Raw genomic sequence first — 15609 nt, 5'->3', positions numbered from 1 at the left:
ACAGGAGACTTTTCCTCGCCAGAAAAACCTTCAAGCTGCATTAATATACAGGGATGATGATGAAACTCGAGACTAGAGACACATTTCTATATTTTAAAGAACAGTTGACACTGAGCGCTGGCAGTAGACGAATATTGCAAGGGGCAGAAACATCCAATATGGATGTGGTGGGCTGAGAATATGGATCGGTGAAGCTGAAGTCAAAGAGATCCAGCCATCTCAGCCATCACGCTCTGCAGTCGCACATGAAACACAGAAAACGACTCGTAAAGCGTATCTTGGTTTTGCAGATTGATCGCTGACTGCGAGATACAGTCGCTGGCTTTGAGCGAAGTTCGTCACACTTCTTCTTAATAATGAGCAGTGTGTGGGAGGATTGTTCTACTTATTCATCTCATTTCCACTCTATTCATAAAACAGGAAAGGATGCACGCAGGAGTGAATGTTGAAGCCAAACGTGGCAAGGCCGAGCATCAGATCTCTGTCTCTCTCTCTCTCTCTCTGGCCTTCAGGGCCTTTTAGGCAGATAGCTCATCAATAAACATTTTAACTATGAATATGGAACGACTACAGTTATATCAGACGTGTTTGTTTATATCTTACACTTTGCCACACTTTGCTATTTACCTGCAGCTGTGCCTTAATACCCTGTAAATTAACTGTGGAGATGAGCGCCACAGACAGTATCAAAGTATTAAAGAGGATTACTTTATGCTCCTCCGTTATCTCTCTAACACTCTAACCATCTGTCTTCCTTCATGGGGTGTGACATAGTTAAGTGTTAGAAAAGGATTATAAGAAACGAAGGGCACATACGGGGCTGTTAACCTGCAGGCAGGACCGGCCAGAGGCTGTCTGGCTTCAGTTCGACACCGACCCACCATCTGCTGGATGAACGGCTGAGCAGATTCCCATCGCCCAGGCCCTGCTGTCATTAAGGGGTGACTTTGATATTGTTCAACCTGGACCCTATTTTCCCACAGAGACAGAGTGCGCCGCGTCATACTCTGCAACCCAGTCTCACGGCAGTTCGTGTAAATGTCACGTTATTTTTAATCTATTGATGATACGTGTTCACGGGCACGTTTTTCTCGTTTTTTACGTGTAAATGTCATGTTATTTTTACGTGTTTCGTCTGCTAGCAAACAACAGAAACATGCCTAAAAGCTGCTGTGTGCTGATATTCACTACCAACAATGTAAAAAACCCAGAACTTAAGGTTTTATAAGCTGCCGATGCGAAAAACTGAGCTTTTTTGAAGAAGAAAAGTGGAAACGGACGTGAGGAATCAGCAGAGAGAATGGAGAGACATGTTAGCTAACGTTATGGCCAACGTTACGTTTGCAGCAAGCGTTTTGATACCAAGCCAGATATCCAAATGTCAGTTTTAGGCTAACTATATGTCTGTTAAGCTAACACACGTGTTAAAGCAACACTAAAGCACTTTTCCCGCTTCGGTCCCCCCTACAGCACGTGTCAAACTCAAGGCCTGAGGGCCAAATTCGGCCCCTTGCAGATTTTGATCCGGCCCGCATTTCAATATAGGTTCACAATACATTTTGACCCATTTTTGGCGCTTTTTTTCAATGCTCTAGGCACTTTTTTTGATGTTTTTCACACTTTTTTCAATGTTTTTGCCCCTTTTCCAACGTTTGTGAGGTTTTTTTCTATGATGGAAGTTTTTTTTCCGACTTTTTGGGGGCTTTATGTGGCCCAAACTCTAAGTGAGAAAGCTATATGAGACATGCAATAATACAGTCAAAATATTAAACTTTTTCTCTTCAATAAAAACATGTCTATAAACTGTACATGTCTGGTTCTTGATGTGATTCTCATTTTCCAGTCTGGCCCTTAGCGAAATTGAGTTTGACACCCCTGCCCTACAGGTTGGAAGCGGTATTGTCCATTACATTACATTATGCAAGTTTGCCAGATCGGGTAGCGGACGTGTAGTTCGAATGGGACATAATGAGACATTACGACGGTGGTAATGGAGGGGGACCGAAGCGGGAAAAGTGCTTCAATGTTGCTTTAAGTCGGACATATCGTTAGCTTAGTGTCTCTCCATTCTCTCTGTTGATTCCTCACGTCTGTTTCCACTTACCGTCTTCATAAAAGCTCAGTTTTTTGGGTCGGCAGCTTATAAAAACTTAAGTTCTGGGTTCTTGACATTGTCAATATATCACCACACAGCAGCTTTTAGGAAAGTTTTTGTCGTTTGCTAGCAGACGAAATTGACGAGGAGAAAACCTTCACGCAGTACACGTCAACGGAGAGAGGAGAGTTATTTACTTGTTCCATGGCAGATTTTTACTTATTACAAGTTAAAAAACAAAAAACAAACTTGTATTCTTTGTTTTTTTTTGTACTTGTTTTTGATTTGGCTTTTTAATCCCAACGTGGGAACAAACATCTTTGAAATTGGTCCAGTATTAAAACAAAGAAAAAAGCTGCAATGTAACATTAATGAGCAAATGTTGAACATTTGTCCTGTTAGGGTTCGTGGCTGCCGGTTACACAACACGTTCTCATTCCGAACTCGTAAAATAAGGATGTTTGGACAGTGGCTGTCAGCGCCTGATGCAACGAAAAAGGCGTCTTTCAGCGTGTTTGTGTAACGCACTGGGGAGAGCAGCAGTTAGAGAGGATTTAGAGAGTAGTATGTAAGGAGGTTGGGTGGGGGGGTGGATGGGTCAAACACAGGACTTTCACCCAGGAGACCGGGGTTCACGTCCCGCTTGTCATGCTTCCTATAGTCGATTTTTTTTGTCACAGAACCGTACGCCCACCCACAACCCTTTCCTAAACCCAACTGTCCCGTTCTTCCCGCGTGTCACGGAACCGTAAGCCCAACCACGACCTTTTCCTTATAACTGCGTCAAAAGGGACGTCAATAGTCCCGACCAAGCGTGTTTACTTATAGCGCTAAAGGGACGACAATAGTCCGACCAAGCGCATTTACTTATAGCGCTAAAGGGACGGCAATAGTCCCGACCAAGCGCGTTTACTTAAATCGCTAAAGGAAACTTTTAGCGTCAATAAGAACGACAAAGGCACCTGACCAAGCGTCCATATTTTACGAGATGAGTGTGAGAACGTGTTGGGTTACAGCGTTCTCTCTCAATACTGGACCAATTTCAAAGATGTTTGTTCCCATTAGTCACTTAAGACACTAATGCATGGGGAAAACTGGTTCCATGTTGAATTAAAAAAAAGAAATGTGCCTTTAACGCACTCCCTTTGTTGGGCTCTAAAACATCTGTGGGAGATTTCCGAGCGCTCTCGCCTCGAGGCCTCTGTGTGCGTGATAACGATGATCCAAGTCAGTGAAAACGAGGCGCCACATTAGATAGAAAACATTACTAATCATCACGCCCACCGTCTTACGTAACGGGCGGACACGGGCTTCTCGTTTATCACGCTGTCATGGCAACTAACAGCAAATGAAGTGCTGATATAAGAAACTCTAATCTGATTTGTGAAACTTTGTGGAAATGAACACAAGGGATGAACATGAAGGGTGAGTTTCTCAGAGCGATGCAAACACACAATCAGAATCAGAAAGGGTTTTATTGCCAAGTACGTTTTTTAACACATACGAGGAATTTGTTTTGGTGTTGTTGGTGCACGTCACACATTCTCTAGATGGAATATTAAACAATATAAGTATAAGTATATGTACACAGTATGTATTAAATTAAAAATAAAGAATAAATAAAAAATAAAGAGCAAAGAGCATTATAGCAGAGAGAGAACAGTGGCATTTAGAACCAGGAGAGATTACTCTTCCTCTTAAATATAATATCCATGTACTCCTCCAGAGCCATTTGCATGCTTAGTCTGTTTATCTCTCAGCTGTTTGGTAGATTTGAGCACTTTGCAGCTGCCTTCAGCGATGTAACAAGCACCCTCACAATCCTCTCTCACACCAAACAAAAACATAATTATGAATGATGAGGTAGGGAAAGAGTCCTTACCCCAAGTGAAGGAGTTCAAGTACCTTGGGGTCTTGTTCGTGAGTGAGGGGACGATGGAGCCGGAAGATTGGTCGGAGAATCGGCGCAGCGGGGGCGGTATTACATTCAATTTATTGCACCGTTGTGACGAAAAGAGAGCTGAGTCAGAAGGCAAAGCTCTCGATCTACCGGTCAGTTTTGGTTCCTACCCTCACCTATGGTCATGAAGGCTGGGTCATGACCGAAAGAACGAGATCCAGGGTACAAGCGGCCGAAATTGGTTTCCTCAGGAGGGTGGCTGGCGTCTCCCTTAGAGATAGGGTGAGAAGCTCAGTCATCCGTGAGGAGCTCGGAGTAGAGCCGCTGCTCCTTCGCGTCGAAAGGAGCCAGTTGAGGTGGTTTGGGCGTCTATTAAGGATGCCCCCTAGGCGCCTCCCTAGGGAGGTGGTCCAGGCACGTCCAGCTGGGAGGAGGCCTCGGGGAAGACCCAGGACTAGGTGGAGGGATTATATCTCCAACCTGGCCTGGGAACGCCTCAGGATCCCCCAGTCAGAGCTGGTTAATGTGGCTCGGGAAAGGGAAGTTTGGGGTCCCCTGCTGGAGCTGCTGCCCCCGCGACCCGACACCGTATTAGTGGACGAAGATGGATGGATGATGAGTAAAGCAGCATAACGTTTTGCTTAATTTCCAGACTTGTCAATTCAAATTGTGGATTTGTTTACGAGTTTTTCGACCGGACTAGTGGTAGAGCGATAGAGGTAAACGGTTTTAAAATAAAAGGATCGAGAGGCTTTAGTATTTGTAATTATTTTTGTCAGCAACCCTCCGACCGGATGTGAAATTTCAACGAATTCTCATGAAGTGGTTTGTACGATATCGTACGAAAAGTTATGCACACCGAGTCGATATCCTATGAAATTTGTTTATCAGCAGCCGTTGCTAGTTGAGTTTAGCCGACAAAAAGTAAGCTTCATAAAGAGAGCGTCATGCAGCGATGTGTAGACATCAAAACGACTAATTAAGATTATAAAAAAGATTGTGGTTTGGATTTAAACAATCCCGGGACACTTGTTTTACTGGGTGAAAGTCTTGTGTTTTCTCCTTAACTTCTCCAGGACATGAACACCTGTTTCCTGGGTGAAAGTCTTGTGTTTTCTCCTTAACTTCTTCAGGACATGAACACCTGTTTCCCTCTTTAAAGCCCTGTGTTTTTAGGACCCAAACATCCCCCCTGACCTCCTCCCTACGAGGATCTTCACGATCTTATACAGCAGCAGTCAACGTGCTGCTGACAGTAATAAATACGTTGAATACATACCAATTACAGTGCTTTACTTTCCGTAGCTATATGTACGAATTGTTCATGAGAACAGCCTGGGAATGTATCGATGGTGAGATCGATAAAACCAGCTTCTTTTTGAAGGGATTAGCATCGCAGATTTGTTTTGGAACCAGATCCGGCTGCGAGCAGACCTGGTTCAGATAAGACTGTGACTCGGGAAACTTTGAAGTGAGGCATCAGAGGAGGTAGGGATCGTTGAAACTGGAGAGGATGAGGCTGTAGACGAGTATCTTGTTTGATCTCTCTTCTTCTGCTGCGTGGGGTTGTGTAAGATGTAAAAAAAAAAAAAAAAGAAATGGAGAAAGGGATAATGTTTGTGTGGAGCACCAGTGCTGTGTGCTGTTTGTTGGAGGAATGAGGCTCTGTGTACTCCCACGGTGTTGGCACGGTGTGCCGACTGCTGTCGCCGCTGATTTATAGAGACGTTAAAGAGAGAGGAAACGTTTTTTAAGCCGTGCAGAAGATTCTTCCGTCTGTTATTCAGGGCTGACATTTTAATTTAAAGGGTATTTTTTTTTAACCTGGATCCCATTTTCCCATGCATTGATGTTTAAGTGACTAATGTGGAAAAACATCTTTGACATTGTAGCCCTTTAGGACAAATGTTCAGTGTTCAGTTTGCGTCCACTAAAAGTGCTGTTTTAGGCTCAGATTATTATTAAGTGTCTGCCAACATTATGAAAGGATCCCTACAGAGATAGACCTTTTAGTTAAAGAGTAAGATCCTTTTAGTTAACATGAAATCACCATCACCAAACTACACCAGACTCCATGTTGAATTTAGGGCTGTGTTTTAAAAAATCAATTTTAATTTGAGCAATCCGATATTGATTCAAAGAGTCCAGAATCGATCTCTATCTGTATCATAAGACCTGAGGATATCCATTGGTACCAACTATGCCATGCTAGCTTTTTGGGGGTTAAAAAATGCTCCAAAGACAACCCCCCCCCCCCCGCCCCCGCCACCCCACCCCACAATAATCAAAACTAGCCAAAAATCCTATTATAATTTCCTTGACATAAATAAAGACATGTGCACCATACATTGATGCAGAAACATTCACCAGAATGCAGAACATGATTTGATATGCTTAATATTTAAATTGTGCTCAACACCCCCCCTCCCCCCCCCACACACACACACACACACACACACACACTTGATTTAGAGTTATAATCTGAGCCTGTCAGTGATTAAAACAGGACTGGAGAGAAATTGAAGGTTTTAAGATTTCAGCAAAGCTCCACACAGTATACATCCATGTGTGGTTCATAATTCATGAAAAGGTGCAGCTCTGTACTCGCTCTGTGTTCCAGGAACAGTCCGTCCAGTGTGACAGGAAGTCAGATTCAATCAGGGGAAGAAGTGTGAATGCCTGCATCGATGTGACGAGCACACAAACGGAGACTTTCCTCTTCTTTGTGCCGTTTCGTCCTTGGATTCGTCCTCTCTTTCTATTTTCTGCTAGAGCCGCTCTCTCTCTCTCTCTCTCTCTCTCTCTCTCTCTCTCTCTCTCTCTCTCTCTCTCGCCCCTCCTGGCTCCACATTCATCGTGTGAAGTTATTCCCCCTCGAGCTGAGGGGACACTTACAGACATTTCACCCGAGCTGACCAGCCGCTCGTTCTGCGACTCGGCAAACAGAGAAGACGCCACACACAGAAGCTGTGTTGGAAACCGTTCCCTGTCACAGAAATAGCGCTCTATACAGTACGTTCGCCATTTTTTGGTGCCGTTTGAATTCTCCGCGGTTAATTTCACTCACTATATAGTCCACTATAAAATACCCACAATGCACAGCTAATTTGAGCGTACATACGATGTACCCATTTTACTCCCGTATCCCACAATGCAACGCATTACATTACATTACATGTCATTTAGCTGACGCTTTTATCCAAAGCGACTTACAATTAAGTGCTTTCAACTGTGAAGGTTCAAACTCCAGACAACAAGTAGTAAGTGCAAATACAGTAACTTTAAATAGGCAAAGCTACAAAGAGACAAATGAAAGTGCAGGTTCGAAAGTGCAAGTTCAAGAATTTTTTATTTTTTATTTTTTTTTATCCGAGGTGTAGTTGGAAGAGATGCGTTTTTAGCCTTCGGCGGAAGATGTGTAAGCTTTCGGCCATCCTGATATCGATGGGGAGCTCGTTCCACCATTTGGGAGCCAGGACAGTGAACAGTCGGGATTTCGTTGAGTGATTAGTTCTCCCTCGCTGTGAGGGAGCAGCCAGCAGTTTGACTGATGCAGAACGAAGTGGGCGGGTTGGGGTATATGGTTTGACCATGTTCTGGATGTAAGCGGGTGCTGATCCGTTCGTGGCCCTGTACGTAAGTACTAGTGTCTTGTCAACGCGGTCGTCTTTTCCCGGTCGAGGAGAAGAAGCAGAAGCACTTGCAAAAATTGAAAAGGTAAAATGGAGCGGGCACAACGGTTTCCAACACAGCTAGAGACTCACACAGGTGACGTCCGAATATCTGCAAAAATCAACGTCCCAACAGTCAAAACCTTAGAAATAATATTATAAATAATAGGGCCCGAGCACCAAAAGGGTGCAAGGACATCTTTTTAACTACCAATGGATTATTCAATGTACCTCTATGTGCTTGCGCATGTTTGATATCCGTTTTTATAAGCTGCTAGTTGGGTCTCTCCGGGCGAACACAGCTTACACTGCAATAATAAAGCTGTTGTCTCTCTTGCACTTGAAGCTGAATTGGTTGCTCGAACATGGCCAGCGGTTCTCTTCATTTCCTACGAGTTTTAGAATTTAAAGCTTTAGTGCAGGCATGTCCAAAGTCCGGCCCGGGGGCCAATCACGGCCAGCGGCCAGATTTCATACGGCCCGCAGCCTCGGTTTGTGAAGGACAAGAGCAAGAGTCATATCGTAAGCTTAAATGTAAACAAACTTTGCATTATTTACAGTAAGTCATGTTAAAAATGAGGTTAAGATATTTATCAACTTCAAGTTTAAGGTATTCCATACAGTGTGTCTGGTTATCTGACTACAGATGTAAAAGTAAAGCAGAATCGTTTTCATTTTAGATATGTTCATGTCTGAGTGGCGTTGATTTGGTTACATTGCCATTTAAAAAAGAATTTAAGATAATTGTGATGATGAAAACAAAAATTGTTATAGATCAGTGCATTTGTATGTAACTTGTATTGCTTAATGACCTCAGTGATGAAGGGACCATTGGCCTCCGTGCATCTTCACATTATCAAATCTGGCACTCTTTAAAAAAAAAGTTTGGACGCCCCGGCTTTAGTGCGTAACTTTTTGATATTAACGAACGTCCGTTACATTCAAGCCGTCGCCAAATGAGTTGCTACAAAGCTAATTAAGACTATCAGCTCCACACAGCTCTCTCTGTGTTTCTCAGTTTGTTCAGAAGATTGTGTCGTCCGTCGACTTTCGCGCGCAGAAACTCAAGCGAAGATAATTAACTCTTCTGAAGAGTCGATTTTTTTTAAATCCTCCGTGTCCTCCTTGGCTACTAGCAACTGTGTGGAGGAGACAGTTACGTTTCAGAAACCACAGAAAATAAGCCAGATGAGGCTGATGCTATACAAGGTAACGTTACAAAAAATGTATGGGGTTGTCGCTTTGGGACACGGGCGAGAAGTAAGTAAGTAGTAAGTAAAGTTTATTTGTATAGCACCTTTCACAGATAAAAATCACAAAATGCTTCACAATACAACAAATTAAAATACAAGAACATTTAAATACAAATAGAAAACATAACAAACAACCATACAAACCCCTCGACTAACTAAAACCTTACTTAAATAGCAGAGTCTTCAATTGCTTTTTAAAAGATTCGACAGAATTCACACAACGTAGAGAGGGAGGCGAGTCATTCCACAGCCTCGGAGAGACTGCTGGGAAGGATCGATCCCCTCTAGTTTTAAAATGAGTGCAGGGAACCACTAATAGCCTCTGACCTAATGACCTCAGACTACGGGTGGGAGTATGAAGCTGTATCAAGTCAGAGATGTAGGGAGGAACTTGACTGTGCAGAGCTCTAAAAGTAAGGACCAGGATTTTAAATTGAATTCTATACTGGACAGGTAACCAGTGAAGTGCCGCTAAGACAGGTGTGATGTGTGCTCTTTTGTTAATGTGAGTTAAAAGCCTCGAGAGTTCTGAACAGCCTGGAGACGGTAAAGCTCCTTCTTACCCAAACAGGTAAAAAGACTGTTGCAGTAATATAAGCGAGAGGAAATGAATGCATGAATGATCATCTCCAACTCACCCTTTGACACTAGTGTTCTTAAATCGATGGTTCAGAGTAATTTGGCTGCTTTGCACCTTGACCTCGAGCCAAACACCCCCCATAAGCATTTTTCCCTTGTTATAACGTTGGTCGAGTTAGCGTTATCAGCTGGTTAGCTCGCTAATGGATCCACGTTTGTATCTCGTAAATTACCCCACTAATAATGCCCGGAATGATTCCAAACTTCTACAGTAGTACAAATAGTTTCTGTACTGGATATTCCTCTCGGCTGCTACCGCGCTAACTATTTGTACTATACTATACTATACTGTAGAAGTTTGGTATCATTCCAGGGATTATTAGTGGGGTAATTTATGAGATACAAACGTGGATCCATTAACGCCTGCACTAAGCTAACCAGCTGATAACGCTAACTCAACCAACGTTATAACAAGGGAAAAACCATCACTTTAATTTGGTAATATTCCTCAGTTGGAAGACACTAACTAACTAATTGTTTAGAGTGGAGCTCCAAGGACAAAGCTGAATCAAAAACAACACGTAAGCTCCTGAGGCTCGGCTGGACAGACGGGCCTAAGTCACCAATATGCTGCTTTATCTGAGGGATTCTACTTTCAGGGGCGACAAATAGTGTTTCAGAAGCAAAAAGTTGTCACATAACCACTGTTTGATACTAGTCAAGCAGTTGATTAATCAGTCCCTCCAGAAAAACGTGATTATGCGATCACATAATTCAATGTATAATCAGCCAAAGTTTTCAAATACGCCGCACTTTCGCCGCATAAATTGCAGATTTCCGCACAAAATATGCGGGGCTTGCATGATTTCATAATCCCCGCATTTTCATTGCAAAAAAGTCCCATATATCTTAGCAAAAAGTTGAAAAATGTTGCGTTTGCTTCACACAAGAGCAGCCATTTTCCCCTGTTGCCATGGGAACGTTATGAAGTGACGTAATTACGCGACGTGAACATCATCGAAAAGCTGCAAACCCCGCGATGAAGCCACGATGAAACCGCAGTTTTTGCAAGTTCCCGCAATTTCATCGCATAAACTTGCATAAATATCCCGCATATTCCATCGCATTTTTTAAGAAAACGTGACGCATAATCAAGGATTTTTGCCCCGCAACAATCACAAAAAAACTCTTTTCTCATTTTTCTGGAAGGACTGATTTTAACAGAAATTGTCCATAGAACGTGATTCACAGTTTTGTTTTTTATATTATTTATATATATATATATATATATATTATATCCTATGATTGGTCACTTTCAAGGCTGTTCATAATTTACATTTCACCATGTCAGCATTAAGATGCTCTCAGACCCAGAGACGCTCATAACAAACACACAACAAGATACTAGAGTTGAGCCGGATATTCGAGTATCCGGTACGGATAAAGCACTTTTGCCGAGTACGAGTATTATACGAGTAATACGAGTCAATATCTGTGCTCGGATTGAATAAAAATCTTCATTGGGTAGCTGATGTTTTCTGCGTTATGTGAGGCACGGAGATGGCGAACAAGAGAACAGCAAATAGAGTAGAAAGACATCTATTAGCGAGGTCAGACTAATGAGAGACATGATAAGCATAGGGTAGGGATAAGCTATAGAGTCGATATATCGAGGTCTAACTATGAATACTCTCTCTTGGTATATTATGACTAGAGACAGTGGATCAATAGTTGAGGTGTTGTAGAGAGTCGGGAGAGGCGCGTGCGAGCGCGGAGAGCTAGAGGGAGCGATGGCGCGCGAAGGAGACGTAGAGTTAGTAGCATGGGAAGAAAGATGAGAATGAGACGAGAGCAGCGGAGAGTGGTAGCACGAGAGGCGCGATCGAGCTAGGGCAGGAACATGGCGTCGGGGGAGGAGAGAGGAGCCATGCAGAAGAGAGGTAGAGAGCGAGAGAGCAGACGAGAGGCGAGAGAGAGATGGGAGAGAGAGAGAGGCGGCAGAGATACGAGAGCGAGGGCGAGATGAGAGCATAGATTATTGTACTGAGACGAGCGGCAGTATAGTATGAAGACATTATATAGATATAGGGCCTATCTTATAGAATTAGATACTCTATGTCGCTTAGACGCGTTCTCTTTATCGTTGTATACACTCTAGGGTAGAGCGAGAGGCGAAGGGAGATAGCATCTTCACATATATAGATGGGCGAGTCAGATCTGATAGATATGGTAGATATATGGATAGAGAAGAGAGGGATGGAGCGGTAGCTATAGATCAGCACGATATAGCTCGCTAAGACGAAGGGAGAGAGAGCGCAGAGAGAGAGAGAGATAGAGATGAGAAGGGTCGATCTCGATGATCTTCTATATATTCTACTCGTGCTAGCTATGTACTCGCATATATCATATTTGTATAGTATATGTAATCTATCTCTATATCATCTCTCTCTCTCTATAAGCTAGGTCATAGGGCGATAATTATACGAGTCTATCTCTTGTTCTCTGTCTCTGTCTCCTATATCCTATCTTCTATCATCTGTACCACTCTCTTTCTTCTATCTCTCTACGCGCTAGGTCCCAATACAGAACCCTGAGGTACCCCACACGACAACGCTGCAGTTTCAGACATGATCTGATTCACATAAACACTAAAACGTCTACCAGAAAGGTAGAATGAAAACCATTTTAAAACTGATCCAGACATCCCAACCAGGTCACGAAGCCTATTTATCATAATATTATGATCAATAGTGTCAAAAGCAGATGAAAGAACGAGGCTGGGAGGGAAAAATCTAAGTATACTACAAAAACTACACCACTGCTGTGCCCTGTGAGACTGTGAAGCTTGAGGCGTAGCAGCAGGAAACATATCCCTGCCTCATCATCACCTTGTCTTATTTGGTAATCTAACACCTTCTTTGAACTTCATAACTGCGAGAAAAAAAAAACTGGGGCAACATATCTAATTGAGAAAAATAATTAAATAAATCAGGGTTGAACCACAGATTCAGCTGGAAAGATGTGTTCAGAGGCGATGCAGAGATCTGTTTTTCTTGTCTTCCACTTTGTAATGAAGACGTTTCTCTGGTAGCCTCGGGCAAAGCTTCATGAGATCATTTAAATGTATAATTCAGTCCTTCCAGAAAAATGTTTTTTTGTGATCGTTGCGGGCAAAAATCCTTGATTATGCGGCACGTTTTCTTAAAAAATGCGATGGAATATGCGGGATATTTATGCAATTTTATGCGATGAAATTGCAGGAACTTGCAAAAACTGCGGTTTCATCGTGGCTTCATCGCGGGGTTTGCAGCTTTTCGATGACGTTCACGTTGCGTAATTACGTCACTTCGTAACATTCCCATGGCAACAGGGGAAAATGGCTGCTCTTGTATGAAGTAAACGCAACATTTTTCAACTTTCTGATAAGATATATGTGTGACTTTTTTGCAACGAAAATGCGGGGATTATGAAATCATGCAAGCCCCACATATTTTGCGCGGAAATCGGCAATTTGTGCGGCGTATTTGAAAAAATGCACCCCCGCATAAATATGCAGAATTTGGCTGATTATGCATTGAATTATGCAATCGCATAATTGCTTTTTTCTGGAGGGACTGTAAAATATAGAGTCACAGCTATTAATATACAGATATTTCTTAGAGTGTGGACTAGCCAGACCATCCTCCGCAGGGTTGTGGAGGAAGGTCTGGCGATGCGAGACTAGGGTCTTACCTGAAGGGGTTTACGGGCAAGCTGATGTTCTGGAAAGTGCGGCGTATTTGAAAAAATGTGGCCCCCGCATAAACATGCAGACTTTGGCTGATTATGCATTGAATTATGAGATCACATAATCGCGTTTTCTGGAGGGACCGATCATTTTAATGTCTCAGAGATAATGAATTTGATTTGATTTTGCAATATGTTTATCTGCTTTTATTTCTGAGGAAATGTTGGGAATTGCGATTACATTTTCTATATTTTATCCAAAAGAGTTCTAGTTTCATTACATGATCATTGCAGTTTCTTAGGCAAACGTTTACATCGCTACGTTTTGGTTTGTAAGCCGAGTTTTGAGCCAAAAGTGATCTCCGTGCTGTGAGTGTTTTTAGCTCCAGTAGAAGAACTAGTCTCTGTTTAAACTAACACACCCAAAACCAAAATATCTCCTCAACATTCTGGTATACTGGACATAAACAGGAGGCAGCGTGGAGACTCCGCCCGCTGCTGGTAGTTGCCATGGTAACGTCAGTAGCTATAAGTCTCAGAGAACGAGACGCCGTGACCGATGAGACCCAATCAGGAGGAGAAACATTGGCGTCAGTGTCGGTGTTACCAAAGGTCTCCGTTTGTGGCCGTTGAGACGGCAACACAACCCCGCAGATTACCAACCAAAACGGGTCAGAAGAGTTTCCAAATGTCTCCGGTTTAGGGGCTCGGAAACACCAGAGCAGAGGGAATGAGAGGGGGGAAACACCAGAGCAGGGGGAATGAGAGGGGGGAAACACCAGAGCAGGGGGAATGAGAGGGGGAAATGCCAGAGCAGGAGGAATGAGAGGGGGAAACGCCAGAGCAGGAGGAATGAGAGGGGGAAACGCCAGAGCAGGGGGAATGAGAGGAGGAAACGCCTGAGTAGGGGGAATGAGAGGGGGGAAACGCCAGAGCAGGGGGAATGAGAGGGGGGAAACGCCAGAGCAGGGGGAATGAGAGGGGGAAACGCCAGAGCAGGGGGAATGAGAGGGGGAAACGCCAGAGCAGGGGGAATGAGAGGGGGAAACGCCAGAGCAGGGGGAATGAGAGGGGGAAACGCCAGAGCAGGGGGAATGAGAGGGGGGAACACCAGAGCAGGGGGAATGCTCTTCACTTTTAAAATAAATGATCAGTTCAATAATAGCATTGAATTCGGGTGTTTTTATTCAGTTTCATAGCATTTGAAGACTTTCTTTTATAAAAGAACATCGAAAACGGTGACAAAAACGTTGAAAAAGATGACCAAATAATTGAAGTTGAAATTTTGACCCAGCAGGGTTCAACAATAAGGGTTGCCCAATGGCCCGGGACAAGTAAAACGCCACGTTGGGCAAGTAACTATAGCAACCTGCTTGCCCGTTCATCGTACCGTAACTGACATTATCGTTCTCTGGCTCCCGTCGGAGAATGCTTGTTGATGATTTGATTTGAATGTGCGGTTGTCAAATCAAAAACTGAGTTGGCCCTTGATGCTTTTGAAGATTGTTTTACACTTTTAATGCTTTCAATGTTTGACTTTTTTTAAATTTAAAAAAAAAAAATATTATATGTGGTTCTTTTTAATGTTTTTTGCCGGGGTTTTCCCGAAGTTTAACATTTTTGACGATTTTTCCGATGCTTTTTTGACAGTTTTTTTTCCTCTTATTTACAAACTTTTTTTGTATGTTTTTCCTCGGGGAAAAAAAACATTGTATAGGGGGCAGTAAAAATGTACGTAGGGCTACTAGAATATTTTTTTTACTTGTCCAACCGGACAAGTGAACAAAAACTGTAGCGTTGAACCCAAAAAGTTGCAAGGTTGATGTCAAGACAACACAAGGGTTAAGGTTTTCTTGACCTCTTCCCAAAAGGGTATTAATATTGGACATGTAAAGAATGTGTGTGTATAATCTGCTACTTGTTCCCCACATCTTCTCCAGCTAATAGTCCCAGCTAAGGGGTAACATTTCCCATGCTTACATGGCGTAATGAAGTATCTCATGCTCACTTTCCAGGCAAAGTTTCCAGTTAGAGACATAAGTAAGCTTGAGAAACGCCGTCCAACAGAAAAGAAGTTACAGTATTTTGTGAGCTGTTGTAAAAAAGGGTGGGAATTGGCCTGGACTGCTGATTATACTCTCCCAGTCCGGCCGCGGGTGTGTGTGAGTCAGTAACGCCTGTGAGCGCATCTCATTTTCTGGCAGCTTTGGTCCCTTGGGTGTCGTGGAGTCTGTCAGAGGACTGGGAGAGACAGACAGATCTCTGCAGAGAGCGAGTCTGGTACGGTGAATGGGCAGCTGTCGGGCCGATTCTATCCAATGTGCGTGTGTGTACAGTATATGCTAATGAGAGCGAGAGTTTGATTAGTGTGGTAATCGGTGGATA

At 43.2% G+C, this 15609-nt stretch overlaps 1 long non-coding RNA gene across 1 annotated transcript; it reads right to left on the bottom strand.

The window, feature by feature from the left end:
* Positions 1-1780: 1780 nt before the first annotated feature.
* On the bottom strand, positions 1781-11791 carry LOC118493070. Its single transcript, XR_004895020.1, has 3 exons — positions 11781-11791; positions 6702-6706; positions 1781-1880 (listed from the first exon to the last, which is right to left on the bottom strand). It is a non-coding gene; the product is annotated as an uncharacterized LOC118493070 (long non-coding RNA).
* Positions 11792-15609: the final 3818 nt, after the last annotated feature.

Source organism: Sander lucioperca, chromosome 14, assembly GCF_008315115.2.
Source record: "Sander lucioperca isolate FBNREF2018 chromosome 14, SLUC_FBN_1.2, whole genome shotgun sequence".
Taxonomy (NCBI): Eukaryota; Metazoa; Chordata; class Actinopteri; order Perciformes; family Percidae; genus Sander; species Sander lucioperca.
This window is presented reverse-complemented; position numbering and strand designations above follow the sequence as displayed.